Source organism: Haliaeetus albicilla, chromosome 24 (genome assembly GCF_947461875.1).
Source record: "Haliaeetus albicilla chromosome 24, bHalAlb1.1, whole genome shotgun sequence".
In the NCBI taxonomy this organism is placed as follows: domain Eukaryota; kingdom Metazoa; phylum Chordata; class Aves; order Accipitriformes; family Accipitridae; genus Haliaeetus; species Haliaeetus albicilla.
In genome coordinates, this window is record NC_091506.1 from 1,353,065 (window position 1) to 1,367,044 (window position 13,980).

General features: G+C 46.0%; 1 long non-coding RNA gene across 1 annotated transcript in view; it reads left to right on the forward strand.

Moving 5' to 3' along the window:
* The window catches only part of LOC138690825 (uncharacterized), a 116,267-nt gene that overhangs the window by 99,192 nt on the left and 3,095 nt on the right, over positions 1-13,980 (forward strand). The window lies entirely within an intron of this gene.

The following is a 13,980-nucleotide window of genomic DNA, read 5'->3' on the forward strand; positions in this document are numbered from 1 at the left end:
GCCAGCTCTGCTCTTCTCTCACCCAAGGCTCTGAAATCTCCGCCATTCCTAGAAGAGAACGCAGAATCTGGTAAAAAGTGTTTGCTTTCTCTCACTAAAGATCTAAACTATTATTTTCCTAACAGAGTTTGAGCCTCCTGTGTCCCCAGGAATGTGTTATTCTAGCTCAGCATATGGTTGCTATAACTACCAGCCTAGTTTGCCTCTGACATACTCTTCAGTATGACATATATGCCTGATCTAGCAATGAGCTTTGCACATAAATTCGTACCTCCTCCATTATATTTTATCCTTCTGCTTGCTGTTCAAAATTATAATGGCTTATTGGTTACCTGCTGCACATAATTTATTTGTTTGTTTGTTTGTTTATTTGAAATTCCGGATTGGATGATATGAGACTAAATCAGGGGATAAATTAATAAATTGGAGAATAAATAAGATGTTATAATCTAGAAGTAAATGAAGAATAAATTAGAGAATAAATCCAACATTAAGACAACAGCAGTGCTTTGTCATCTCTGTGTGAACAAACATGGAATGAATGTTGTTGGATTCTTTTGTTTGCCTAATAGTCCAAAGAAAAAAGCCATATTTGCAAATACCAAATCCTGTTGCGCTTTGCACATAATTTAAAGATCTGAAAGTGAAAGGATTCTTTGATTTTCAGAAAAAACAGGGAAAACTACTAACAATAGCGACCCTAAATTGAGTTACAAACTGGGCTCTGGTGAAGCTTTCCTTGGGCTTGCTGTTTTGTCAAACTCTGATTTTACCTGCCAGTAAATACTCTAGGAACATTTTCAAAAGACCCCCCCTCCCCCCCAAAACAAATAGTAGTTACTCATCTAAATAGTCACCAAGGACACCATGCTAGCAATAGTTACATTAATTCTCAACGTACGAATAATTTTGAGGTTCTTGCAGACTGCCGTAGAGTTAATTCATCCTAATCTGCATTGTTTGTTCCAGAACTTTGTTTATCACTGGCTTAGATTTCTCTGGATTGGATTTGCACCCATCACTAGGTATTTGTAAAAATATTGAGAAATCACAGGCATCTTTCAGATTTGAATGATTACACAGCCAAATGCTGATACTTTGGCATTCGCTGTTCTTCTATTTAAAAGATTTTGTTCTCTCCAATCTGTATTGTATGACTCATGCAGCCAATAGCGCATGGTGAATACCAAGCAGCAAGCAGAGACTGAGAAAAGCTGATGGCCCTGCTGGGTGCTGCCCTGTGTGGGCATGGGCATGGACGTGGGCATGGACGTGGGCACGGATGTTTCAGCAGACACTGGTGAGGAGTGAGGGCATGAGTAGAATTCAGGAGACGTTTGTACATGTGATGTGAATGAAAAAGGGGGCTAGATCTGCATTAATATTGTCAGTTGGTACCTTACGTGTTGTGGCTCCATCCCTGCCAGGTGCTCCTGGCTGCCTGTAAGTGTGTGCAGAATTGTCTCATCTCCAGCTCCTTTCTAGTTGACTTGAAACTTTGTCCACTGTTCCACCTGCAATGGCTGGACCTTGTCCAGGGTCAGGTGTTTGAAATCTCAGCCAAGCTTTGGAAAGTTTTTAGTAGCATCTAGGAAAATGTTTAGAAAAAGATGCCCTCTCCCCAGATGCCAGAAATCATTCCCTGAGGACAGAAGTTCCTGTAAAAATGAATTTGTGTTGATGAAAAGCCATACTCTATTATGGTGGTGATGATCACCATAGACTCTGCCCTAACACAGCTTTGACCTTTTGCTAAATTAGTGGTTGTCAATATTTCCTAAGTTAGCTGTCTGTACTTTGTGGCTCCATAATTTCCTACCCATTTGTTGATACAGTTACTGGCAGTATATTTCTGCGCATCTCAAAATAGAAACACATGATACAATCTAAGAATTTAACCTTAAAATCGTGGAGGAGAAAATCGTTAAAACCAAATCCTCTCTTTCAGAGGTTTCAGCTGTGTTAATATTATTAGCTTTAGAAATACTAGCTGAATAAATAGCATGACATTAACAATCTTAAGAGGGGATAACATTGGGCCAAACATGTGGGTTGCTTTCCTCCTTTTCCTATTTTCCCCCTTAATTAGACGTGATTAAATACCATGATTTTCTAAATAGATGCATTATTTTTTCTCCATCACTCTGTATTGCTAATGGTCTTGTCCACATGCTTTCTCAGAAGGACATAGAAATGCAGACTTCTTTCCTCGAGAAGACTGGCGTACCAGGTCGGACCTGAGTACCGGCGTAGCTCCGGCTGTTACCCCCGGCTGACGCGCTTCTCCGGGTGCTCCGTCGTGCTGGGTCTGTGCTCAGGTGCAGACTCTGGTTTCTCCAAAGTGCCCTTCAGTGACAGCCTGTAAAGCTGCTGTCGAAGTTCCTGGTGGAGTGAAGTTGGGTCAGGCTGGTTTTGCGGGTTTTTTCTCTGTGTGTGTAATGATCAGCTTTGCACCCCACCTTCAGCGGGGTGAAGTGCAGCAGAACTGACCTGGGGGAAGAGGCTGCCGGAGGCACCTGCCCTAAGTCTGAGCCCCTACATCGTGTGAACAAACCTTCCCGTTACGCACCAGGTGTGTGTGATCTCCCTGTGCTCCTACACGGATCACTTTTAAAAAAACAAGCTCCAGCCAGCCTGGAAAAAGAGTGCTGTTTAAGCAGCAGCGTTGCAGGCCATCTCGGGATGACAGATCAAGAAACAGGAGTTTGTACCTGCAGATAGATGCGGTACAAATGAGTAGCTTGTTAATATGTGAAACTCTCAGAAATAAAGATGTCAGTGTGGAATAACAGCTACTAGAAATTATTATTGTGACAGGAGAGTTGTTTGAAAGCATTCCACACTGCTCAGCACACCTCATGTCTCTACAGTTTTACTTGTTTGTTCGCACGCACATTCAGAGTGAAGCTGTCAAAGTTGTCGAACTGGGGCAGCCGTGCAGCGGTAAACCTTTTTAATGCTCGGCGAAGCATGCAATCAGAATTATACAACATGAATACAGTCTTTCTTGGGATATGTAAATAAATGCACAAAGAATGCCTTTATGTGTAATTCACTTGTTCCTAATAATATTTGTTTGTGTGGAGGATAATAAAGTGTAATCATTCTTAAATTCATAAATGAAGTTAATCCCTGGCATCTGTCATAAATATGCAAAGATTTTGAAAGCTGCTGAATCCAAGGCTTGATTGTAAGTGTGTCCTGCTCGAAACTGGAAGGATATCTTCCATGAGGCTTAGACCAACCCTGAGGACTCGGTCCAGAGTTAGGTGAAGTGGCAGGAGGTGGTGATGGGGATGCCTACACTGTTTGCTGAATGGGCCTTGGGGACTTTCTGGGAAGAACAGTGTGAAACATTTTCCTCTCTAAAGGCCAGTACTAGGACAAGTATTTTGAAAGCAGTGCTTTTATTCATGGTTTATAAGGGCAGAAGAGATCCATAAATCATTTATCGTGCTCTCTCTGTATCAAAGAAAAGAAAGTCTCATTGCTCATCCTGTACCTAGCCCAACGCTGTCTTTTATGGCAAGTCCCCTTTCAGAAAGGCTCCCAGCTTGGTCTGCAGAGAGACAGCAGCTGGGAAGCTGCTTCCCCAGGCAGTCCTTCCAGCGCTGGGTTGCCTTCACTGTACTTCTAATCTGTATTTATTAGCTTTCATCTTCCAGCAATTGCTTCTACTCGGGCCTTTCTTCATGAGATTAAACCCCCTGTTTGTACCCTGAATTGGAGTGATGGGTTTCTTGCGTGAGCAGCCTCAGGGTCCTGACCCGTGTCCCGGTGGGGCTGGGGCAGCAGCGAGCAGTGGGTGGGAGCCACCCGTCCGCTTCAGAGACCAAGAGAGGTGCATGCGTACAAACCCCGTCACGTTACATACACCGTTAATTCTCTAACAAGCCTATTGCCTGCGTCGCTCCGTGGCAGCCTGGGCACTGTCGTAGGGAAGGAGGCACAAAGTGAATCCGTTTTGCATGGGCGGCGTACAAAGTTGGAAGGAGGTTTCACTCCGGAAGATGGGAAGGCAGGTATATTCGTCAGTAGGATCCATTAAAAAAAGGTGCCATGCATCTGTAATGGGCTCTTTCTGGCTTGCCGGGGTAGGCTGTGGCCAGGCTACACGAACCCCAGCTCTGGCAGGACCGCGGAGGTGTGTGGAGCATCCTCCTGAGCTTCTCTGAGCAACAGACTTCAGCCCTCCCGGAGTGACTAAGTGAGAAGTGAGTGTCAGCGTGAGTCACGGGGCTGCAAGGAGCCCCTGAAATAAGAAGATAAACTGTTCCTCCTTCGAGGATCGTTGCTGTGTTTCTCTGAAAGGCAAATCCCTTTCCTTGCTGAAGAGCAATGTGGGTGGTGCAGCCTGGGAGGAGAGAAGGGTTGGGGCCTGGGGAGAAGTTTTAATGGGAAAAATGCCATTCAGAACAAATAATACACTTACCTTGTAAGAACCCTGCTGGGATAGGAGCCCCCCACCTCCGCTCTCCCTTTTGGTAAGGGCAGGGCCCTTCCCAGCGTTCCCCCCTCGTTCCTGAGCATCCACATCATCTGCCCTCGGACTGAAATGCAGTATTAGTGCTCTCCATCAGTTAGATTGCTCCCACTGCATTCACTAAAGAAAACACAACAATTGCCAAAATTAAACTTTAAAAACAAGCATGCAAACAATAGCCTTCTCACAGATACTTCAAAACTGCTTGTTACCAACAGAGTATCTGTTCGTATGCGTCTTCAGACATTGCTTGTCCATCCGTAGTTTCTTATTTGTGGGTGTAGGAAACTCTCGTCTCAAGCTATGGAGGTGCCTTTAGGAAAAGCCAACGCTGGTATTCACGTGATCAGCAAGAATGCCTGGCCCTTTACAGCACTGTTTGATTTGCACTGAAGATCTGTCATATGCCTATTCCTAGCCTTTAATACAAAAAACTTCAGTAAGCCAAACAATAATATTTTAAACTGTTTCGCTTACTGTTTTTAATTGCTAAGCCACAAATATCCAGATGGCCACAGATACGAACTGAACCAACTGGAACAATTAGAAGCCCCCGATACCTTGTAGACTCCTGTTCAGAATAAATACCAGCCCTCCGAGGTTGAAAGCAGGTGGCTCACTTCCTTCTCATCATTTTTCATTTTTGTTTACCTCCGTATTGTCCGATACAGGCCAGCAGTGAAACTGGAAGAGCTAGAAATATCAGGAAATACCGTCTAGTAAAAAAGGATTGTTAAGACTTGTCCTCTCCTTGCATAAACCTCAGTGGTGATTTGTATGTACAAATAATAAAGAACACAGTAACATTTAAAAGCTTTCTCTAAAGAGTCAGTTACCTGTGGAAACACACGTATACATGCTAGCTTGTGCCTGCTCAGAGGCAATGCATTCTTTCGGGTCTAGGTAGGTCATGCCGCCCAAAAGTTTTCCTACTGATTTCATAAAACTTCTGTGTTTCTGACCTGAGCATGCCCTCATCTCTTTAAGTGCTATGGAGGGTCCTGGAGCTGGCACGGGGACGGGTGGTGTACAGCTGCCCACTCTACATGCGTGTCTACCCTCCTGGACATCTGTCAAACCTTGGACTCAGTGTTGTAACTCTCGTTCTTGTAATAAAAGTCTGTGAATACTAAGAAAACTTCTTGCAGTTGGTAAATCTGAACAAACATGATTCAGTGAAGTCCATAATGGCAAAAATCTGCTGGTAGTTTACTGAAATCAATTACCTGTCAGTTACTTTCTTTTAAATTTACATTTACAGATAACTGTATTCTAAAACCATGATGCAGATGCTGAAGGAATTAAATGAGCTGGGATTTCGTATGCTAGCCAGAGGAGTAGTCTCATATTGCACAAAATTAGCATAGCAAGGATGAGTTTTTTTCAAGTTAATTAAGTTGTCATCAATTAAATGCAGATGCCTGAATATATACAGTAGTTTTCGGCTTTTACTAAAAATTTTTCTTTGCTCTCCCACATATGGAGGGAGATATCTCCACACTGCTGTTAAAACAAATGTTGCTATAATGAATATATGTGTCGCTAAATCCCAGTGTATATGTGTATGCGTACATATATTTATATGTGTACACGCACATCTGTACCAGGGGCCTATACTTCGATATTCTCTATGTAAGTAGGTACCCATATAATCATGTAGATTATCAAAGAGAAACTTCATGAATGTACAATTAAGTGAAAGTACAAATCTTTCCCTGGCTGTTATTTGTTGTTTATCATTTCACAGTACTGAAACAATGGCCTGTCGCGTTTGGGAACAGAAGCAGAAATTGTTGCTGGACACGGAGCAATTTCCTGCCGGAGAAGGTTGTGCGTGGGGTCCCGATGCCAATGAGCCCCGGCTGAAGCTGAGCAATGGCGAACACTTAATTGGGGTCTGCCCCGAAAACCCCCGAGCGCGGGCCAGGACTGGGCATGGCAATGTAGCTGGGTTGCTGGCATGGTCCGTGGCGTAGGAAATGGATGTCCAGGTGCCTAAAAACTCTAGTGCTTTGCACGTATATCACCACGCAGACCCAGGAAAACCCGTAGAACAGTAGTATTTGCTGTGGAAGTGCAGCCCCTGGATCTCAAAACTCCTTGATTTGACCTTGCTCCGCTCTGTACAATTAGGCAGTTATTCTGCAAGGCAGAAAAGCCTCTGGCTCTCCTGCCTGGTGCTCACATCACTTAACCTGAGTGGGGAGCAGACATGGGTCCCATTCTTTTCCCCAAAGGTTGTTTAGTATTTCATCTGTGGCTCTTCAATATAAAATGCTGGAATGGCCAGAAAATCATATTAATTTTCACTCTGTTTTCTGGCCCACTGACTATCTAATTAATCATGTCAGCTGTACTCCATAGCAACAACTGGTACATAATGTGATCAGCTTGTTTTGGTTTATGGTGTAGACATTGGACCGGTTTTAGGATGAAAAAAAATCAGATTTTGCATTGTTTTGATGGAAAAGATGTATTTTTTCATCCTTCTCCTGGGTACATGAAAAATGTCTGGTTTTTTTTCCTCACTATAGATTAGATTCATAACAGGCTGTTGGCTGATTTCATGGTTACGGTAATGAAGACTGAAAATTACATAATCACAAAAGTTTGGTTGAACTCTACTAGAAACTCCTGACTGGCTAATCCGTAAGGAAAAAAGATTACTTAATTCCCCTACTTTTTATTTGTCTTTAAATATGTGCTAAACAGGTAAATAGAGAATCTGGTTTTGCCCTTTAACTAGTTCTCACCAACAGAAACTGCAAAAATAACACCTGTAATTCAGGAACTCATCCAGCTCCTGGAGCCTGGGCAAGTGTGCAAGGAAGATGCACTGACAGACTCCCGGCCAGCTACTCTTGCCTGATGGGGAACACTGGGTGACTGGGATGGATTATCTGGCACCGAGTGGACACTCTTTTGTAGGACTTGCTGTAGGACTAAAATTTTAAGCGTGGCTGACTTGTGAAGCTTGGGTTTCTGATTTCTCAATTCCCTCATTTTGTATTGGCTTGAAATGTTGCACTTCAGAATTCAAAAAAAACCCCCATGAAGTAATTGGGCATATGTAAGCAGAAGGAAATCTATCATTAATGGGGAAAGATACTCTGAGCTCTGTCATTAGGCTACCACTTCAACCAGGGTCATGATGTCAAATATTATTACCCTTTCCTGATACTAACTGTGTTTCTTTTCAAGTTGGTATTTCACATGGAACACTGTTCAGATGTTTTGTGTGTTTGTACATGTAATACACCAAACGAAAAGACAAGTGTACATTTTAAAACAAGATTACTAGGAGGCACATAGCATTCAGAAGTAAATTCCTATATACATTTGAAATTCAGTACAATACTAAGAAAACAAAAAAAACCCCTGAATCCAGATTGTCTGATATTGTGAAAACCATAAACAATCTTAGCTGTGCTCTTTCTGTATGACCACAAAAGATTAACAAAAACCAAGTCTGCTTGGGAACTTCTGCAATAACCTCAGGAGACATAGGAGAATACTTGAAGTTGGAATTTCAACCCAGTTCAGTATCTACAGCCTCTAAAAGGATATATTGTAGCAATAACAAGAACTATAATAAAATTATATACCTATTTACTTGAGTTCATTGTAGAAACCCCTTGAATTTTATGATCATCAGAGAACATACTTGCTGCTGGGACACCATTATTATTATTATTATTATTATTATTATTATTATTATCATTATCATTATTATCATTATCATTCTTCGGTTCAAAAGTATTAGTTATTGCCTTGCTTTCATTGCTGTCCCCTGTTTTCTTCATGCAGCTTTATACCTGACCGTAGATGAGCGTTTGCTTGCTTTACAGTGTATGGACATCTCTTTTTTTCCAACATGACCCTGGGATCTAACAGAGCACTTCAGACACACACTTCTCACTGAAATTCTATGATCCACTGAAGATTAAGTGAGATGCCTAAATACTGTTATAATGCTTTAGCAATTACTGTTCTTGCAAGACTGCCCTGTTAAAGTCCAGAGGGCAACAGAAAATTGTACTCTAGAGTAGGACAATGAAGAGGAATAGATGCAACAGAAGTAGACAAGCTATTAATGTCCATATTAATATTTTTATTTCCACTTAATTCCATAAGTGATCTTACTTGCATGGTGAGACTTCTCAAGCAGTATATTAATAGTTAGTGTAATAAAGTAACTTCACCCTTAAATAGATAATTTAAACTAATTTGGTTGGGGCCCTGAGATTAAGAGCGCTGCTGCAGTGAAACAGTGTGAGGAGTGAAGAGCTTGAGGTGCCAATACCTTTCCTTAACATCAACAAAGAAAACTTTTTATTATTTTCTGTGGGAAACTTTTCATGTGAATATGCCTATTGTGGACCTTTGGAAGAGAGATGAAGTACAGTCGGCAGAACTGCAAACAGAATAATCTGGCATGTGTCATGTACTGTTGACTCAATGTAAGGCTGGTTTCTGAAGTCTGTCACCCAAAAACCTTTGCAAGAAAAAGAAGCGGCCGGGTTTTCCTGCCGTGGGCATCAGGCTGGTTCAGCTCTGTGTCACAGGAGCCTGGGGTTACTTAGGTGTTTCTGGGCTCCCGGTGTGGCTGGAAGGGAAATCTGCTGGGGATTACTAAATACAGGGAAGCCACATTTGGCCCCAAAGATGCCAGCGGTGGCCGGGAGCCTGTGGGAGCTGAACCTTGGCAGACCATCACACCGGGTGCTCCCCTTGCTCGGCAGCCGGCAGCATCCCACAGCTGGCGGGCAGCGGTGCGGGGAGGGATGCTCTGCTCGCGCCCCGCACGGCCCCTCGTGCTCGTTGCGGCTCGGTGAGCCGTGGGAGACCCGCCAACGTGAGTAAAGCCTGTGGTTTCATACTCTTGCGTTATGGCCTCTGCCTAAAATATCAGGCATAAATCCCCCTCGGCAACCCAGTAAAGGCAACCCGAGGGAGATGCAAAGGCAACCCGAGGGAGATGCTGGCTGTCCCACGGGGGTGGTAGGTCGGGCACCGCGGGTACCTGCCTCCCAAAGGCTGGGGCGGGCGGCGAGCCTCCCCCCGTGCCTCCCTCCCTGCCTGCCGGGTCGGTCCCTTGGACGAGGCTGGTTGGCTTCGCGTTTGTTGGTGAGGAAAAGCCATTCGGTCCGTTCGCTGGCAGTGCCGTTGCTTCGAAAGCTGCTGCTGCAGCCGGGGTGCCGTCCTCGGGGTTTTGCCTCTGGTTCTGCAGTGACAAACGTCGCTCCCTTCGGTCTGCATGCCCGAACGGGAGCTTCCTCTTGCTGCTGTTTACGTGGACGTTGTGGGCTTGTGAAAGCGGGGCGTGTAAACCAGGCTCTGTACGATGTATTTCATCTCAGGTGATGAATAACACCTCAGGAAGGGAGTTGGAAACTGAGGTCATTTTCTAGGCACAAAAGGCAGGGTTACCTGGCTAAACAGTGCTCCTAGCTGCTGTGTAGCCTTTGGAAATATATTTTACAAGTCACAGCTAAGAAGAAGCACAAAGAGGCTTTCCCTTGTTCCTCTATCCCCTGTTGCGCTGTGCTTCTGGCTGTAAAGGAATAAGCCTCGCCTAGGCAAAACCAATACAAACTTCTCAGAGACAACACATTAATCTCCTGACATTTATATAGACATCTCAAAGGCCTCGGAAAATTGCAGTCCACGTCGAAAAAAAAAAAAAAGCTGTATTCAATTAGTCTGAATCCGAGTTTTAGTGCCGACTGAACTGCGATGCCATTGCAGCTCCATCTCCATCCTCCCGAGAGACAGCCTGGCTGGCGCGGGGGTGGCAGGGGCATCCGTCAGCGCTGCTGCGGGGCAGCCCCAGTCGGGCTCCGCTCTGTGCTTCGCCCACTCGAGGGCATCTCTTTTCTGAATCGGGCCGTGTAATGTCTTCATCCGCACGGCCGCCGCTCAGTTCTGTTAACAGGCTGTGTTGACTTCAAGTATATCTAGTAAGTAATCAAGAGGAAATTGCAGAGCTTTGTGTTTCTCCCCCCCCTCCCCGCCTCTGGCATTCCAGTTTTCGGAAGTGTTTGTTGCTGGTGCTGCCGCCTGAGCAGTGTCCTTCTCAGTTCACCTCTGCCTTCAGCACACAGTCCAGCAGCAGCAGGCTGCTCTGGGCCCTCAATCACGGCAGCATTAAGTAGCTCTTTTGTCACCAGCAGTTGTTCTTATACAGATACGTGTGCGTGTGTGCATGCACGTATATATTTATATACATATATACATGTACATGTATATATTTATATAGATACATGCACGCAGGTATGCACACATGTATGTGTGTATGTATATATAAAAATGTGTGTATGTATATATACAAATACATATACGTTACGCATCTGTATATATACAGCTTTCATTTCCCAGCAACACGAGTAGTCCCGGGAGGGTTCAGGCTGAAGGCGCTGGTCCCAGAGAGGGGGGTCCCTGCGAGTGCCGCGGGCTGCAGGCGGGCTGCAGGCTGGCCGGAGGCACGCCGGGGCTGGGGACGCGGCGGTCCCACTGCTGGGGCGTCCGCAGCTCCGTGCCGCTCCAGCCCACGCTGTCGGGGCGAAGGCACGCTGCGTGCTGTGCCGGCGGGTCTCCGGGCCGGTGGCTCCTGGGCGCTGGGGTGAGCTCCGTACCGCGCTGCAGCCTGCAGCGGCAACCCCACATCTCCTCTGTGCAGCTGCAGCCCTAAAGCCGTTGAGTCCTCTCCTGGTATTGGGTAGAGCCTTACCGGGGATGTCCATTTCTGACCCGCAGTGCTCCTGATTTGTACCTTCCCTGCAGGGTGAGAATTAATCTGCACCGAGAGGAAGCCCAATGTGTACGTCCGGAGTTGTGATGATGAATTTGCAGCTCTCTGTGGCACGATATAGAATGGAGTATAGAAGAACAGAGGAGTTCCCATTGGGAGGGACCTACAACCATCATCTAGTCCATGTATGTACACCAGCAGCGCGGAGAGAATGAACTCCTCTCCTGCAGAGCGGCGGTGGGACGGGGACCCCGGGCTGGGGAGCACCAGGCTCAGCCCAGGGACTGCTCACCCTGTGAGGGGCTGGTGGGCGAGCGCTGCTGCCATCCCTGTCCCCGAGGGCCACAGTGTGCGGCACGACCCAGACGGCTCCTTGGGAGAAGAGGGAAGGGCTAGCGTGAAGAAAGACAGCCTCAAGTTTCAGGGCGACGTGCAGGAATTACAGGGGAAATTATCTAGCCTATTTTATGTACAGGGTTAGATTGCCTGTTAGCAGAGGTCCCTCTGGGCCTCAGTAATTCTTAAATTAGCTCCTTTTTACTGAATTTGTAGCTCCTATTCAATACACTCCACAGCAGTTGCTAACATGCCTTGTGCACCTCTGGTTTCCATAGGAGAGGGAGGGAGTGCAGGCGGTTCTGCATGGGGTCCTCCCCTGTAATCTGCGTATCCAAATATCAGGGAGCAGTCCATAAAAAGCACTGGCTGTACTCCACACCATTCATGAGATACTTTTTCACTCTTTCTAGCCTAAATGAAACCATCAGAGCTTGTCAAGTTGGTGGGAAGTGAAGCAGTGGGGGGAATTTGCATGTCATCCCTGCTGAAAGCCTTCTTGAAACTCGTCTGTGGATATTTTTACCTGCAAAATCTTTTGCATGACTTCTCATCCCAGCTTGTTCCGTGTAACGTTGCATCTGGCTGTGTTCAGCGATAGCGTAATGTGGTAAGACATAACACAATATGATGCTTTCTAAGTCATCAAATGCACACAAGTTCATAAATTCAAAGCAACACTTCAGAATTAGAATTTGCTGTATTCTTTTAAAAACACAGACCTGATCATGAGCATTGCTTGAGCCAAGGTGCTGTTTTGCTTTGTTATCTGTATGTTCCCAGGGCTCTGCTGATCCCCAAGACTTTTGTAGTGCTTGTCCCTTTGGCAGGATAGAGCATCCCATTAAAATAAGCCCAGGGCAGAGATAGAAGGGTCCTTTGTGTGGCTGAAGCAGCATCAGGACACCTTTTATGCAGTACAGTGCTTCAGCTTTTGTAAATACACAGTGCTGTCTAAATACTCCCTTTCATGTGCATATTCGGTAACTTTGACAGTGTGTGACACAGGTTGTTAGTATAATTGATAGAAAGCGATTTCTTGTTTTAGTTGCCTTTCAAAGAAAAGAAGATGAGAGGTTGGAAAGTCCTTGAAGCTGAGGGTTGTGACTTCTCTGTAATACCTCATATGCAGTGGAAATGTGTTACTTCCCCCCGGCTTACGCCCCTTGCCAAAGATCGTGTATCTTTAACCCACCCTGTTAACCCAGACCGCTGAGGGCTGCTCTGTGCTACCGCATTATGCAGGGCCAGGGCAACCGCAGCTTTTCCCCAGGAGAATGGCTTGCAGCGCCGTGATTGATGTTCCCCGGTCGATGCATCTTGCCGGAGTGAGTGTTGTGGAAGGTGTGAAAGCAAACACACAGGGTTAAAGGGGGGTGTTCCCCTGGGGGAGGCTGGGGACGAAGCGATGGCCCCGGGATGTGCCCAGCTGCAGGAGCGTGCTGAGCGGTGCCAGGCAATTACAGCTGCGTGCAGTTAAAAGTCGAGCTCTGTAGCTATAGAAATTGGAGGGAGGGTGAGGGGGGAGGGACGTGTCCTGGAGGCCCAGTACCTTGGGCTGGCTCAGGCGACTTTTCTCCTCTCTCCCAGCCCACCTGTAAAATGGGGTATTTCTGTTCAGCTGCTGGTTGCCTGTCACGTCTATCCAGATTATCACGTATTTGGTGCATAACCTGCCTCTCACTAATTCTTTTCTAGACCTTCTTGAAGAAAGGGGCTTTTATTGTAATGTATAGATTCAGTATAAGAAAAAGAATCTGGTTATATAACTGTATGGTGACAAGTTTAGCTCCTAGTTAAAGATCATTAACAAAGGAGGTAATTAGCCACAGGAACAACCTGACAGCAGAGTGACGGATTCTCTGCCTCATCCTGTTCGCAGTCAAACCCAAACGTTCCTGGAGGCGAGGAGAGGGCTCTGTCCTGGGGAGGAGCACCGGCACAAGCCGGCCATCCCCGGAGGACCATCCTGCTGCGGCGAGCCTGGCACGGCCGCACGCTGCTGCCGGAGGGCTGGGTTCGGTGGCCCACCTCCGCCCGGGTGGTCTGGTCAGACCACGAGCTGGATGAGTGGACCCAGCAGCCTCACTGCCTCCTCTCGAGGTCAGCTCTGGGGGTTGCGGTGCAGTAGGGTTGTCTGCTTTGGGTACACACCGATATTTTTGCTCTTGCTGCTTTGCGTGTAGAAACGGTGCTGCATGCTAGCACCTTGGCACCATGTCCCACAGCATTTCAGTAAGAATAAGCCTCAGGGGGACAGCTTTGTTTAGGTTCAAATGTCTATCCCAAGGGACATCATAGGACAATACAGAGCAACGGAGGAGTAGAACTCCTACTGGTGCAACATGTAATATCCCCATTAACTTCAATCAAAGCAATGGTTACTGGGGAAACCACATAGAAAGACCTA